Source organism: Ursus americanus, chromosome 5, assembly GCF_024610735.1.
Source record: "Ursus americanus isolate L20-20 chromosome 5, mUrsAme1.1.p, whole genome shotgun sequence".
Lineage (NCBI taxonomy): Eukaryota > Metazoa > Chordata > Mammalia > Carnivora > Ursidae > Ursus > Ursus americanus.
Genome location: NC_142131.1, coordinates 33,398,647 through 33,412,040, shown reverse-complemented (window position 1 = coordinate 33,412,040; position 13,394 = coordinate 33,398,647). Strand labels below are relative to the sequence as shown.

The following is a 13,394-nucleotide window of genomic DNA, read 5'->3' as shown; positions in this document are numbered from 1 at the left end:
ATAAATAAATCTTCAAAAAAATGGCAGGTTTAGTCAGCTTCTCTTGGCATACAGTGGGAAAGATTAATGGGTGTCGTGTGTTTTAACATTAAGTTCTCATTTGTTAGATTTCCATGACCTTCACATCGTGACATTTAGGGGGAAAAATTAGATCTTCTTCTGCACTCTGCTCCACATCTATTCAATACATCAGCTAGAAATTGTATTGAGACCGGTGATGGGTAGTAAGGAGGGCACATATTGCATGGTGCACTGGGTGTCATACGCAACTAATGAATCATCGAGCCTTACATTGGAAACCGGGAATGTACTGTATGGTGACTAACATAATATAATAAAAAATCATTTAAAAAAAAAAGAAATTGTATTCAGCTACTAGTAACTGTGACTTAAAATACTGTTTCAAATCAAACAGATTTTTCCCCTTATAAAGTAAGCGTGGAGTTAAACAGTCCAAAGCAGATATGGGGACTCCAAAATGTCATGAAGGACCTAGGCTCCTTCCAGCTTCTAGGGTGGGATCTCTGTCCTGATGCTCATAAGATGGGTCCTGGAGCTCCAGTCCTCACTTCAGTGCTCCGGGTAAAGAGAAGGAAGATGCAGAGAAAAGACAAGTGGGACCTTCTGGCTGACTCATCGCACTTTAAAAAGCTTTCACTGTAAGCCCCACTCAATGACTTCCAACTATATTTCATTGCCTATTCCCCCACCACCACATACGCACCTCTAAAAAGAAAGCTGGGACGTTTTACTGGGCACCTTACCACACCTAACAATATAGGGATTCCGTTAATAAAAGGAAAGGGAAAGATTATACTGCTTAGAGATCTAGCAATCTTTGCCAGTGTGAGCTATTAAGAAACTGTTGTTCAGAAAAAGACAAAAGGAGGGGCGCCTGGGTGGCTCAGTTGGTTAAGCATCTGCCTTCGGCTCAGGTCATGATCTCATGGGTTCTGAGATGGAGCCCTGTGTCGGGCTCCCTTCTCAGTGGAGAGTCGTCTTGTCCCTCTCCCTCTGCCCCTTCCTCCCCACACGTGCCATCGCTCTCACCCTCTCTCTCTCAATAAATAAATAAAATCTTTTTTTTTTATTTAAAGACAAAGGTAGGGGTGCCTGGATGGCGCAGTCAGTTAAACATCCAACTCTTAATCTCAGCTCAGGTCTTGATCCCAGGATCATGAGTTCAAGCCTTGCATTAAGTTCCATGTCGGACATAGAGCCTATTTAAAAAAAAAAAAAAAAAGACGAAAGCAGAAGGAGAATAAATAACCTTCACACTTATCCCTTTGGACTTTTTTGAGCTCCTTGAGGCCAGGAACTGTGCCCCATTCATCTTTGTGTCCCCAGGGCCTAGCTCAGTATCTAACACACAGTAAGTGCTCAATTAATGGGAGTTTGATGATTGAACTAAAGAATGAAGTATGAATATAAAATAAGACTGATTTTAAATCCTTGCGTACAAATCTATCTCCTGAATCCAGATACATGGCCTTCAATGGACTAGTCTCACAACTCAACAAGAGAGTATTGTAATTATTCTTATGTCATAGATGAGGACCCTCAGGCTAAGTTAACATAAGTAATGTGCCCCGAGTGAGACATTCTCAGGGTGTGGCCTCAGGTAACTGTGGATGAAGTCACCAAGCCTACAGAGGGCTCTCATCAAGGTGGAAAGGACCCAGCGCTCACCAGGGAGGAGCAAAGCAGCCTCAGCACAAGCAGGGCAGCCGGGCAGCTTCCTGCTCTCTTAATCCCCTCAGCCAGCCTCACTGCCTCCCACACCGGCCCTTGGCCTCCCTTGCCACCGGCCCAGCCCCACAGGGCACAATGAGCTAGATGGATTATCTATTTTTCTTCCTGTTTTACAGATGAGGACATTGGATTCCCACAAAAGTCAGGCTTCTTACCCAGGGTCACATAGCTCAAAAAGAGCAAAGTGGAGATTAGAACCAGGGGTACCAACTCCCAGTCTGGTGGGAAATGGGACCCCAAGTTTCCATCAGCACCAGCCTCTCAAGAAATCAGTGCAATTGCCTGGAAGCAGGACTAAGATGAATGTTGCTCTGTTCAAGATACGTCTTTCCACCACCCCCCGCCAACACGTTCCACTCCTGGAACATTTGTGGACTGGTGGGTGCAGAGTAGGGTTTCAGGCTGTAGATTTCAGTAGCACTTGTGAGAGAGGAGGCATTAAGAACAATTTGGGGCTGGGGAGCATTAAGGACATCGCCAACCCTCATTTGCTCCTCTAGGAGCAAACACCTCAGCCTTGACCTCATGGATGGAAGATGCAAATAGTAATCGGGTGACCAACCATCCTGGTTTGCCCAGGCCCATCCTGGTTTAGGACTGAAAATCCTTCATCCGAAAGAAATTGCTCAGATCCTGGCAAACAAGGGCCGTTGTCCACCCATCATACCTCTGTTGTTTCTCGTGGGCCATATATTTAAAGACTTTGAATGGAAACTGGGAGAAGGGCGAAATGGAGAGAAACCAAAGATAGCTGGTCTATCCCATTGGATACAACCCAGCAAAGAGTGGTTTGTTGAGTGCCACACTGATGACAGACACTGCACCATGTCCTGCCTGGACGTGGGACAATCACTGTTTCCTGGGCACTCACCCCGAGCCAAGCGGAAAGGCTTCTTGTGGATGAACATATTAATCCTCACCGTGCCCCTAGAAGGCAGACCCTATTATTGTTTTTCCACTTACAGAGAGGGATCTGAAGCACAGGGAGATGAAGATATGTGCCCCAAGTTAAACAGCAGAAAGGCATCAGAGGCACGGTTTGAGCCTGGCAGAGGGACTCTGGGCTATGTGCGCTGCCTCCCAGAGGGGAGATGGAGGCTCCCTCGTCACTCAAGAAGCCATAGCCTGGTGCTCGCTTTGGCAGCACGTATCCTAAAATTGGAATGATACAGAGAAAATGAGCACGGCTCCTGAGCAAAGATGACGTGCAAATTCGTGAAGCTTTCCGTATGTTGTGCGCTTCCCCAGCGAACTGCACCCTTTGTGGATGAAGTCAGAGGAAATGATGTGAGTCAAAGCACAACGTGTGGCAGTGAATCATGCAATTGTGACATTTCACGAAAAATATTCCTGTAAAGCAGTCTATGACATGTGTGCAAAGCTGAGTTACACCTGAAATTTTATATGCAAACATGTCATCTCTACATATCTCAGAAATGAGAAAACGTCAACTTAAAAAAATTGAAGAAGAAGCAGCCAGTAGCTTGGGAGGCAGGACAAGGCAAAGGCTCAGATCCCCGAAGCAGTAATAACGATGCTACGTTGTTTGACATTCATTGAGCAGTGGTCATGGGCCGGGTCTTTGCTCAGCCTCTACATAAAATGTCTCGCTTAACCCTTATTACTGGGAGCCTGGTACTATCATCTCCATTACAGAAGATCAGGCTGGCCGAGAGAGGTCAAGCACCTTACCCAAAGTCACACAGTGGTGGAGCTGGGATACAAAACAGAAATCTAATCCCATGAGAGGGCAGAACTGGGCCGTAGTTAGGAGCTCAGGCTGTTACCCGTGGGCAGGCTAGGTGAGGACCAGATGAGAGCCACAAACTTAAGTGCCCTGGACATTTAACCATTCCTGTCTTCTTATTTTTTGTGTGTCTGCCTAGAAGTACAGGACTCCAGTCTCGAGCCCTGGGCTGTGCTCCGCTCACAGCCCCAAAGCTGCTGGTGGCCGCCATTGTTTGGCCAGGAGATGAACCAGAGGCCACCCTGAGAGCTTCACAATGCAGCACAGAACTTTCAGTCCTGCCACAATGTTTCTTTTCTTTTAAGAATAAATGCCACAGCGTAGTGCTATTTTGGGAAGCAGCTTTCCACACCCACCCCAGCCTGTCCCTCAATTGTTGGTGTTCGCTTCCTGCTCCACAGAAAGGCTGAAAACACATTATCTACCTACACACAACCGAGGCAGGGAGGAGGCCTTGTCAGGCCCTGCCCTGTCACAGAGCTGCACGCTCGGGTTATTATTACTGCATAACCAAAAGGCATTATTAGTACAGACGTATTCCAGAAGCAGCCGGTTTAAAAATCACTCATGGGGGCTGCTACCTGAGAGTATGTGCCGCTCTTATGCCCACAGAGCTCTCCTGGCTGCAGCAAGTTCTGGAAGCTCTGACCTCCCACTGGAGAGCCACATGCAGGCCTGCAGGGCACAGAAAAGCTTTCTGAAAGAATCCCTACTCCCTTACCAGCTTATACTAAGAGCATAACTGAGGCTCCTAGACTGTGGAATGGTCTCTAAGAGGGGCCACTTTATCCAACCATCAAGAAGGGAGTGGGCTGGGGTGAGAAACAGGTTCTTTAGAAAACAGAATGAACCCCACTGCTTCTCTCACAACCAAAAAGGGAAGTGAGCCCCAAAGCAGAAGGGAGAGTTACCTCTCTGCAAAGAAATAAAGCCATCCTTGAAGGTACTAAGGCCATGAAGGACCCTAACTTATCGTGTATTAGAGCTAGAGAATCTGGTGGAAGATCAGTAACATCTGCCCTGATCAAGGGGAGAACCCTGGGGCTCATGTGTGATGCTGATGGTGATTAAAAACAGTAATCATCATTATTTACCACCACACACCAGGTACCTATCTGATTAGTTGACACATGCATTTAATATTTGTGACAACCCTATGAGGTACGTTTTATTATCATCTCCATTTTACAGATGTGGAAACTAAGGCACAGAGAGGTTAAGTTTGTTACTCCAGATTACACAGCTAGAAAATGGCAGAGCTGGAATTTGAAGATGGGAGGTCCAGGGAAAACTGTGGGAGCATGCCTACAGAGTATTTTTAGGGGCAAGTATTAGAAAACTGTGAAGTGTTGTGGGGTTCTGGATGACTACTAGCCTATTGCAGAATATGAGTGTTGGTTTTCCTCTCTTATAACAAAGGTGCCTTCTGGGCCCCATATACAGATGACCAGAGGCCCAAAGCAGTGCTCGATGGAGAGCATTCCCCAGGTTCTAACTGGGAGCTGGAGCAAGAAAAGTGTGTCATCTCTGACGTAAAAGTGTCTGACACCAGGTTACCTACAAATACACTGTGCCACCCTCCTTCATGACCTGCATGGAACAACTCTCTTTTATCGGCCCAAACCAAAGGTTTTCTTCATCTTTGCAAAGGAGGTGAAAGAGCAGAAGTCACCTGCCCAGGCTGAATTTGAAGAGTCCTAACTGCAGGCCTCAAAAGGATCACACCTCTGTTTGTTTCTCCTGTGACCTTGTGCCTTCTCCTTCCTGGCCACCGCCCGAATCAGGCCCAGGAACAACGTGCCCCGGGATTGCCTGGGTCCTTCTTCAGAGACCAGCTCGTTGTTTCCTGGGGCGGTCAACCTGACATTAAGTCCAGTCACTGAGCAACATTCCATTCACCTGGAGAAAGAGGCCCCGGAAGCAGAAGCAATGTTCATTACCTACTTCTAAATTTAAAAACCAGGTTACAAAATCATATGTACGTTGTGATAGTGTTTTGGGAGGAAAGAATAACAATAACAGTTAATAATTGTTGAGGGCTTACTGTATGTCAGACACCATGCTCCCTCTTCCATTAATCTTCAGAATGAGACACTGAGGCAGGAATGGCCTGAGGTGGGTGTAAAAGCCCACTCAAGGTATAAGTGACAGGGTCAGGAATGAAACCCAGACTGACAGACCACACACCCTGTTCCCATCTCCATTTTACCTTTCAGCCTCCCTGGTCACTATCCTTTCAAGAATGCTTGTAAAATAAAAAGCCTTCGACAGAGAACTAGTTTCTCCCTCAGAGCAAAGGGCAGGCTGGCTTACTGGCCATTGGAAAAGATCTGCATTCCTTAAGCTCAGGCTTATTTTCTGTAATGCAGCCCACTGGCTGTCCAGGTGTCTCCTGGCCCTAGCAGTATCACACTCTGAGAAGCAGGGCTCAGGGAATGTGCTGCATATCGCTGGTACTCAAGCTGCTGCGACTGCTGTGAGTAATAAGCTGTCCATTGTCTCTAACCCAGGAGTCTCATGTCTTCTCCCAGCATCCATGAAACTCACAGCCTAACTCATTATATTGCAAGGAGGGTAACATTTGAGACACTTCATAGTTTGTGATGCTTGGCCAGTGGTTCTAAACATGACATAGTTCACTTTTCTCAGTCGGAGGGGCACTGTCCATTTTATTCACTCAGCCGAGGTCTCTCATCCTGTCATTATTTTCTTTTTTTGTGGATAATTTTGATGAATGGCAAGTGAAAAAAAAAGGGGGGTATACAAGTGACCATGGTCCATCTGCCGAAAGTAAATTAAGGAATAATTCCATCGGCCATGAGAAGGCAAGAATCATGGTAGCTCAAGGCTTCCTCATGAAAATGGTTAGGAATCAAAGGTACAGATAAATAGGAAATAAGGAATTGGTGGAAATTCTCTGAGGTAAAAAACGCACTAAAACACCATTGTGTTTAGGAAGCATTAGTCAAAAGTTGCAGAAAGAACTTGAGAAAATAGAACAATAGCCTACATATGCCACTGAGAACACATCCTCACTGCAGGTGTGCCAGGAAGACCAACTATCACTGATTTCACATAGAGTTTCTATCCCCAGGAATGCATTTTCTAAATAGGATATGCCTTCATTCCATCATATGGCACAGAAAGACACGATAGAATTTGTAAACTGAAGTCTATTTCTGATCCCAGCCCTGCAATAGGACAAAAGAGCATGTATAAATGTGGCCATATTGAGATTTTTGTCCTAAAATATTGCTGGAGAAAAAAGTTAATTATAAGTTTTAGTCAAAAACATTTCACATAACTATTGCCTTTAATTTTTTTTTCCAGCTATGGGAAGTCATGACCATGTTACAAATAATAAGCTCTGAAAATAGAGCATTCAAGGAAAGAGTTTAGTAATCAAATGCACGATAAAATTAATTTGACGCAAATTTTCCAGTACAAACAATCACTGTGCTACCTGGTAACCAGGCATAAGCAAATCATGTAAATGAATGTAATTAGTATTAGTTTGATACAAAAGCCAAGAGTTTGCAATTCTTTTCTTTTCTCTCATTTTTAAGACCCTTCACTCTAACCTCATGCATGGGCACTGAAGAACCCAGAAGGGTACACAGCAAGGCTTCCATATTACAGTACCAAGATTTACTGGCTGGGAAAAGGCAGCCCAAATTAAGTTGCTTCTCTTAGCTGCTTCACCTAGGAATGGAGAACTGGTAACGCACTTCTGAAACAGCTGGGCTGCCCTCAAGCAGTGAGAGTGTTAGAAGGAGCTCATCCTGGGACTGAGTGGCAGTGAGACTCACACATACTCAGCCCAATTTTGCAAAAGCGAGGAGCAAAATTGGAAGTGGAGAGTGTGCATGACGATTGTCCTTGATGTTCTTAGATGAACTCTCGTTAGAGGCAGATCTTTGAAAGATAGTACGGGGTAGAAGAGGCAGGAGAATCTTAGTCTCTGGCTTCATCAGGACTAATTGGTTTTCCATTTACCATCTATAATGAAGTTTAGTATTACCTACCTACCTACCTATCTCTCTCCTCTCCACCCCTCCCCTCTACTCCCCTCCGGTCCTCTCCTCTCCACCCTTCTCCCTCTCACCTCCTTTCCTCCCTTCCCCTCCCTATTACATACTCATATTTTCATCCTTATTAAAACACATCAGCCCTGAATCTGGCCCCAGTCCCATACACACACATCTTCGTGACTGTCCACACCCTCATCAGACAGGTTGGTAAATGCTTTTCATGAGGACCTTTTATTTTCCACAGTCCTCTCAGTTCCCTGAGAACTCAGAAGCCCTGCCTCAATATAAATGTATTCACACAAGGACTTTCTGAGGACTTACTGTCAAATCCCTATTCCTCCCATTTAAGGAGTTCCCTCCAGGCCTTCTCATTTTCTTAAAAAAATAATAGCTTTATTGAGAGGTAATTCACATACCCATTAAAGGTACAATTCAGTAGGTTTTAGTATATTCAAAGAGTTGTGCAACAATCACTCCACTTTTAGAACACTTTCATCACCTCAGAAGGGTGATGCCACTCCCAATTCTCCCCCAACCGTCCACCCTTCCACTCCCACCCCAGCCCTTGGCAATCACTGATCTATTCTTCTGTCTTAATGGATTTGCCTGTTCTGGACATTTGCATAAATGGAATCATACAATATGTGATGTTTTGTGACTGGCTTCTTTCATTCAGCGTAATGTTTTCCGTGTTATTGTACATACCAGTACTTCATTTCTTTTTATTGATGAGTAATATTCCATGTACGGATAGACCGCATTTTATTTACCTCCTCATCAGTTGATGGGCGTTGGGGTTGTTTCCACCTTTGGGCTCTCATGAACAATGCTGCTAAGAATATTCATGTACAAGTTTTTGTGTGGCTGTGTGTTTTCATTTCTCTTGGGTATATCTAGGAGTGGAATTGCTGGGTCATTTTTGACAAGATTGTGCTTGACCTTTTGAGGAACTGCTAGACTGTTCTTCCAAGCAGCTGTATCATTTTACAGTCCCACTAGCAGTGTCTGAGGGTTTCAGTTTCTCCACATCCTCACCAATACTTGTTACTATTTGGTTTTGATTTAGCTATCTAAATTTGAAGTGGTATTGCAGTGTGATTTTGATCTTTATTTCCCTGATGGCTAGTAATGTCGAACATCTTTGCATGTACTCATTCATCCTTTTTATATCTTCTTTGGAGAAAGTCTATCAATATATTTTGCCCATTTTTAATCAGGTTATTTATCTTTTATTACTGAGTCGTAAGAGTGCCTTCTATGTTCTAGATACAAATCCCTTATCAGATATATGATTTGCAAGGACTTTCTCCCTTTCTATGGGTTGTCTTTTCACTTTCTTGATGATGTGTCATTTGAAGCAAAAAGAAAAAAAACAACAACTTTTTAATTTTAATGAAGTCTACATTATCTGTTCTCCTTGGTTTTGTTTGGATGTGTAGTATGTCTTAAAAAAAATTGTGTGATCCAAGGCCACAAAGGTTTACACCTGTTTCCTTCTACCTTGTTTTATAGTTTTAGCTAGTACTTTTAGGGCTTTGATTTATTTTGAATTAATTTTTGTCTATTTTATAAATTTCGTATGGAAGTAGATGCTCTACCTGGATTTTCAGGTAACCAAAACTACCTTATGAAACTGAAGCCTTTTGAATTTGGGAGAAGTTATAAGGTAGACTAGAAGAACCCTGTGACTGTAACACTTTCTCTTACAAAAGGTTACAGAGAGTGTCCATGGGCCAAGCCCAGCAATAACTATTTTCCTTTGGAGCTCTGGCTTGGCCATCAGCAGCTGCCATGCAAAGCTGGTGTTCAAGAAGGCTAGAGTCAAGCCAAAGGAGGCAGCAGTACAGCAAGCTGAAAAAGGGCTTTTCGCCGCAAAAATCCAGAAAGATGTATTCTTCCAGGTATCATTTTCAAGTTAGATGATGAGAATATTCCATTGGATAAGAAGTTGTTACCCAGACAAGTTTTCCTGGCCCCTCTGCTTGCCTGGCTAAGCATTTGGAGCTATCTCCAGTTATCTCCAACACTAATGCTTTACTTTTCAACTCTACTCAGGATCTTTACTCACCTTGGGTGCTTATTAAAAACCTATCTTCCTGGGAAGACTGGGCGGCTTAGTCAGTGAAGCGCCTGCCTTCAGCTCAGGTCATGATCTAGGGGTCCTGGGATCAAGTCCCACATTGAGCTCCCTGTCAGCTTCTCCCTCTCCCTCTGACCCTCCCCACCGCATTTGTACTTTCTCTCTCAAATAAATAAATAAAATCTTTAAAAAATATACCTATCTTCCTTGGTCCTGCCCCAGAATGGAAACTGTATGTCTAACAAGTAGCCCAGGTGGTTCTGGTGTAGGCCTTTCCTACACACTTTGGCAACACCATGCTGAAGATTATCTGAGGATTGTGAGTTATATTTAACTCTACCCTTTAGTGTGGCTTTCTTGTGGCCAGAGTGTCACCCACAACTGTGGAAAGGGGGTGAGGGTGCTAGGGGCTGGGGAAAGGAAGAATAAAGTGCCAGTACAAGAGAAATAGGAAGAAAGAGTTTGGCAAAGAATATCTGGAAGCCTTTTGAAAATTCTCAGAGAGGATAGAAGGTGGAGACAACTCGCCATATCTGAAAATCACCTTTATTATTATTTAACTAATATCTTTCTTAATATCAACACATGTAATATTGCCCCCTCCTCTAGTCTTGTCCTAAGAAGTAGTATCCAGGTTAGTTTTTTGCAAATATACATTATAAAAAATATGTAAGTATTGACATTTTAAAAATCATCTGTGTGCTACTAAAGTCGTTACAGAGCTACCAGCGATCACAACATATCCTTAGGAAAGCAGCCTTTTACTCTGGGAGCTTCTAGAGGGCAGAGGTTCTATTCATTCCCCTGGCAATTCCTTGTGATGCCCATTCTTCCTCTAGGACAGAGAAAGTTTTTAAAGAAACATCTCTTTTCCAGGGTCAAGATTAACCTCTTGCGCACTTTCTAAATAGGGGCTAGTTCCTCAGAGGTTGAGGGTCCTGAACAGTGTGATTGCTGAATTATGCACATACGTGATTGCCACTGTACAATGCAAACCTGCCGCAAATTAAAACTTAGTGCAACCTCCCCAGAGGGTATCAGAATTACCCTCAGTGCTCTGCTCTTTATTTCTTTACTTTAAAAGTTCAGCCTTTTAGGAAGGGCTTTAGAGTTTTAAAAAAAAATGTATATGGTATCCTGAACTGTATACATTCAAAATATTTAAAGGACGTTTTCTTGAAATAGAAAAAAAAAAGTGCAAATGTAACTTTTTGCAGGTTTAAGTTCTGTTAAACACATATAAAAGAACACATGTGTTCAGATGAATTTCAAATATGTCTTTATCAGTGGCTATTTCTCCTCCTCCAACATTCCATAATAAAGGAGGTTTTAAGGAAGCTGCCTGCATATGCAATAGTAATTTCATATCCCAGTCTTCCAGGAACATAATGCAATCATAGTTTGCAAATGCAAATTTAGGGGAGACACTAGGTTCAGTAAATAGAGATTTATGAGATTGTCTCATTAGTATTTCTTGGTAAGCAGGTATTACACAAAAGGGTGAAATGAAACCCTCTATAGCATTTTGAGCATCCTACTCATAATGAGATGCGTAAACATTGCAAATCGGGGAGACTATAATAATGTTTTACATACTAATAGGTTAAGTTCAGTCCCATTTATTATACATTTGGTTCTATTTGTTGCTTGAGTGCTGTATTCATGCCAATCACCATTTTTCAGGACTTAAAATGGAAGCATCCATTTCTTTTCCTGGCTTAATGTTTTCATAGTGCCAGTTGAGTAAACATCTGCAGGGAAGACGCATATGCTTTAGGCAGAGCAGAAATCTTGTATTTTTATCAAAGTGCTAGACCCCTTTTGTTTGCATAGCCAAAAGGAAAAAAAGTATCTCTATGTACTAAAAACACACTGGGTCGTAAAACCCAGAAGAGTATGCTTTCTTTTCTTTTAAAAGATTTTATTATGTTTTGCAATATATACTTATGTATGATGAGCATGGTTTCAGAAAGCAAAATACCCCACCAGGACCAAACCAGGCCAATTGCTTACAGAATAATGCAAACGCATATAAGATTCAACTTTCTATACTTTTCTTGGCAGAAAAATCATTACTATCCCAAGGATATTGTTGATTTCTTTAAAATTTGCTTACCCTGGATACTTCAGGGTATGTGTGCCCAAACAAATAAAAATGTTCATGTCTGGGACTGTTCTTTCTCTCATATCTTTCAGGGAAAGTCCTAACTAGTGTATAGTTTCATCAGGTCCTAAAAAATAGCTAACTCAGGGGCGCCTGGGTGGCACAGCGGTTAAGCGTCTGCCTTCGGCTCAGGGCGTGATCCCGGCGTTATGGGATCGAGCCCCACATCAGGCTCCTCCACTATGAGCCTGCTTCTTCCTCTCCCACTCCCCCTGCTTGTGTTCCCTCTCTCGCTGGCTGTCTCTGTCTCTGTCGAATAAACAAATAAATAAATCTTTAAAAAAAAAAAATAGCTAACTCAACTTGGATACACAATTCAGAAGAATCAAAATTGAAAGTAAGATCCTTATTTGTATAATGACTTGTGTGACAGAAGAGCTTCACTGAGAAATTACACTGGGCTATCTTTGCTCAGCAACAGGCTTGAGAAGGAAGAAAGTGAGTGGCATTGGGCCCTCCACTTCTAAAGATGGTAAGGACTTCCCTTTTCCAGAGCAGAAGTACAAAGCCTTTGGATTTAGTCTACCATGTATTAATTCTGCATCTCCAAAAATGTAGAACTAGATTACCTGAGAAGGGGAAGGGATTAAAGGAGCAGGTGAGGAAGGGTAGAGAGGCAGTCAGTTTGGAAGGGTTAGGGATGGATGCCTCTTCCAAACAGCATTTCCAAGATGGCAAGACCTCCAATGAAGAGTCTATGTGGAGCCACATACTGAACACCATGCACCTGGTCTTGTGGTCCTCAATCAAGACCACAGCTGTCAGGGACTGTATAGGGACTATTAGGAGCCTTCCAATATGAGAGGCTTTCAACAGGATCCTCTGCAAAGTGGAAAAAGTAGATCCACTGGCTTGGATTATCAAGCTTGAGTTTTTATACTTTACTGATGCCAGCACTATGGCTCTTGTCATATCTTTCCTAACCAGTAAGATATCTTAAATACAACTAATATTGCTCATTAAAAATGATTTCTAATATCTCTTTTGTTACCATACCAATTTCAAGATGTTGATTCAGATTAACTTAAGCCTACACCACACTCTTCAAACCTAAATATTTCCACGTAAAGTACCACAAATCCAATATAACATTGTGGCTTCAAGAGAGTGGGTGCCAGCCCCAGCAGCATCTCTTACCTTCAACTAGACACCACAGGTTCATGCAGGGATCGCCAATGGACTGATGACTGGAGGCCTTTCCCCCCAATTTCTTGGATTTCTTAAGTCCCTACATTTCATTATCCCCTGGATTTTGAAGCCCCAGGGAAGGGGGACAGGCTACTCAGAAATTACATTTGTATTCCTTGACCCAACTAATTTTGTGTTTAAGCTAAAATTAATTGGATTTTTTTTTTTTTTTAAAGAGCGATGTGGCATTTCTTGTGCTCAAGTGTTAGGACCCAAATTCACATCTATTACATTGGTTTAATGACTTTCTCCCTCACTAGACTGTAAACTTCTTAAAGGCTAGGATGAAATCTGTTTTATTCAGCACTGTATTCCACACCACATTACATATTCTCAGTAAATATTTATAGAAAGATGGGAGAGGGAAGGAAGTAGATGAAGGGAAAGGTGGGGGAGAAAATGGGTGGAATAGTGTTAAAATAGAACTGCCGT

At 42.8% G+C, this 13,394-nt stretch overlaps 1 long non-coding RNA gene and 1 other non-coding gene across 3 annotated transcripts in view; both read left to right on the top strand.

The window, feature by feature from the left end:
- LOC148110069 (uncharacterized) overlaps positions 1–13,394 on the top strand; it is a 245,774-nt gene that overhangs the window by 196,423 nt on the left and 35,957 nt on the right. The window lies entirely within an intron of this gene.
- On the top strand, positions 2,881–2,987 carry LOC123800268 (U6 spliceosomal RNA). Its single transcript, XR_006781875.1, has one exon. It is a non-coding gene; the product is annotated as a U6 spliceosomal RNA (small nuclear RNA).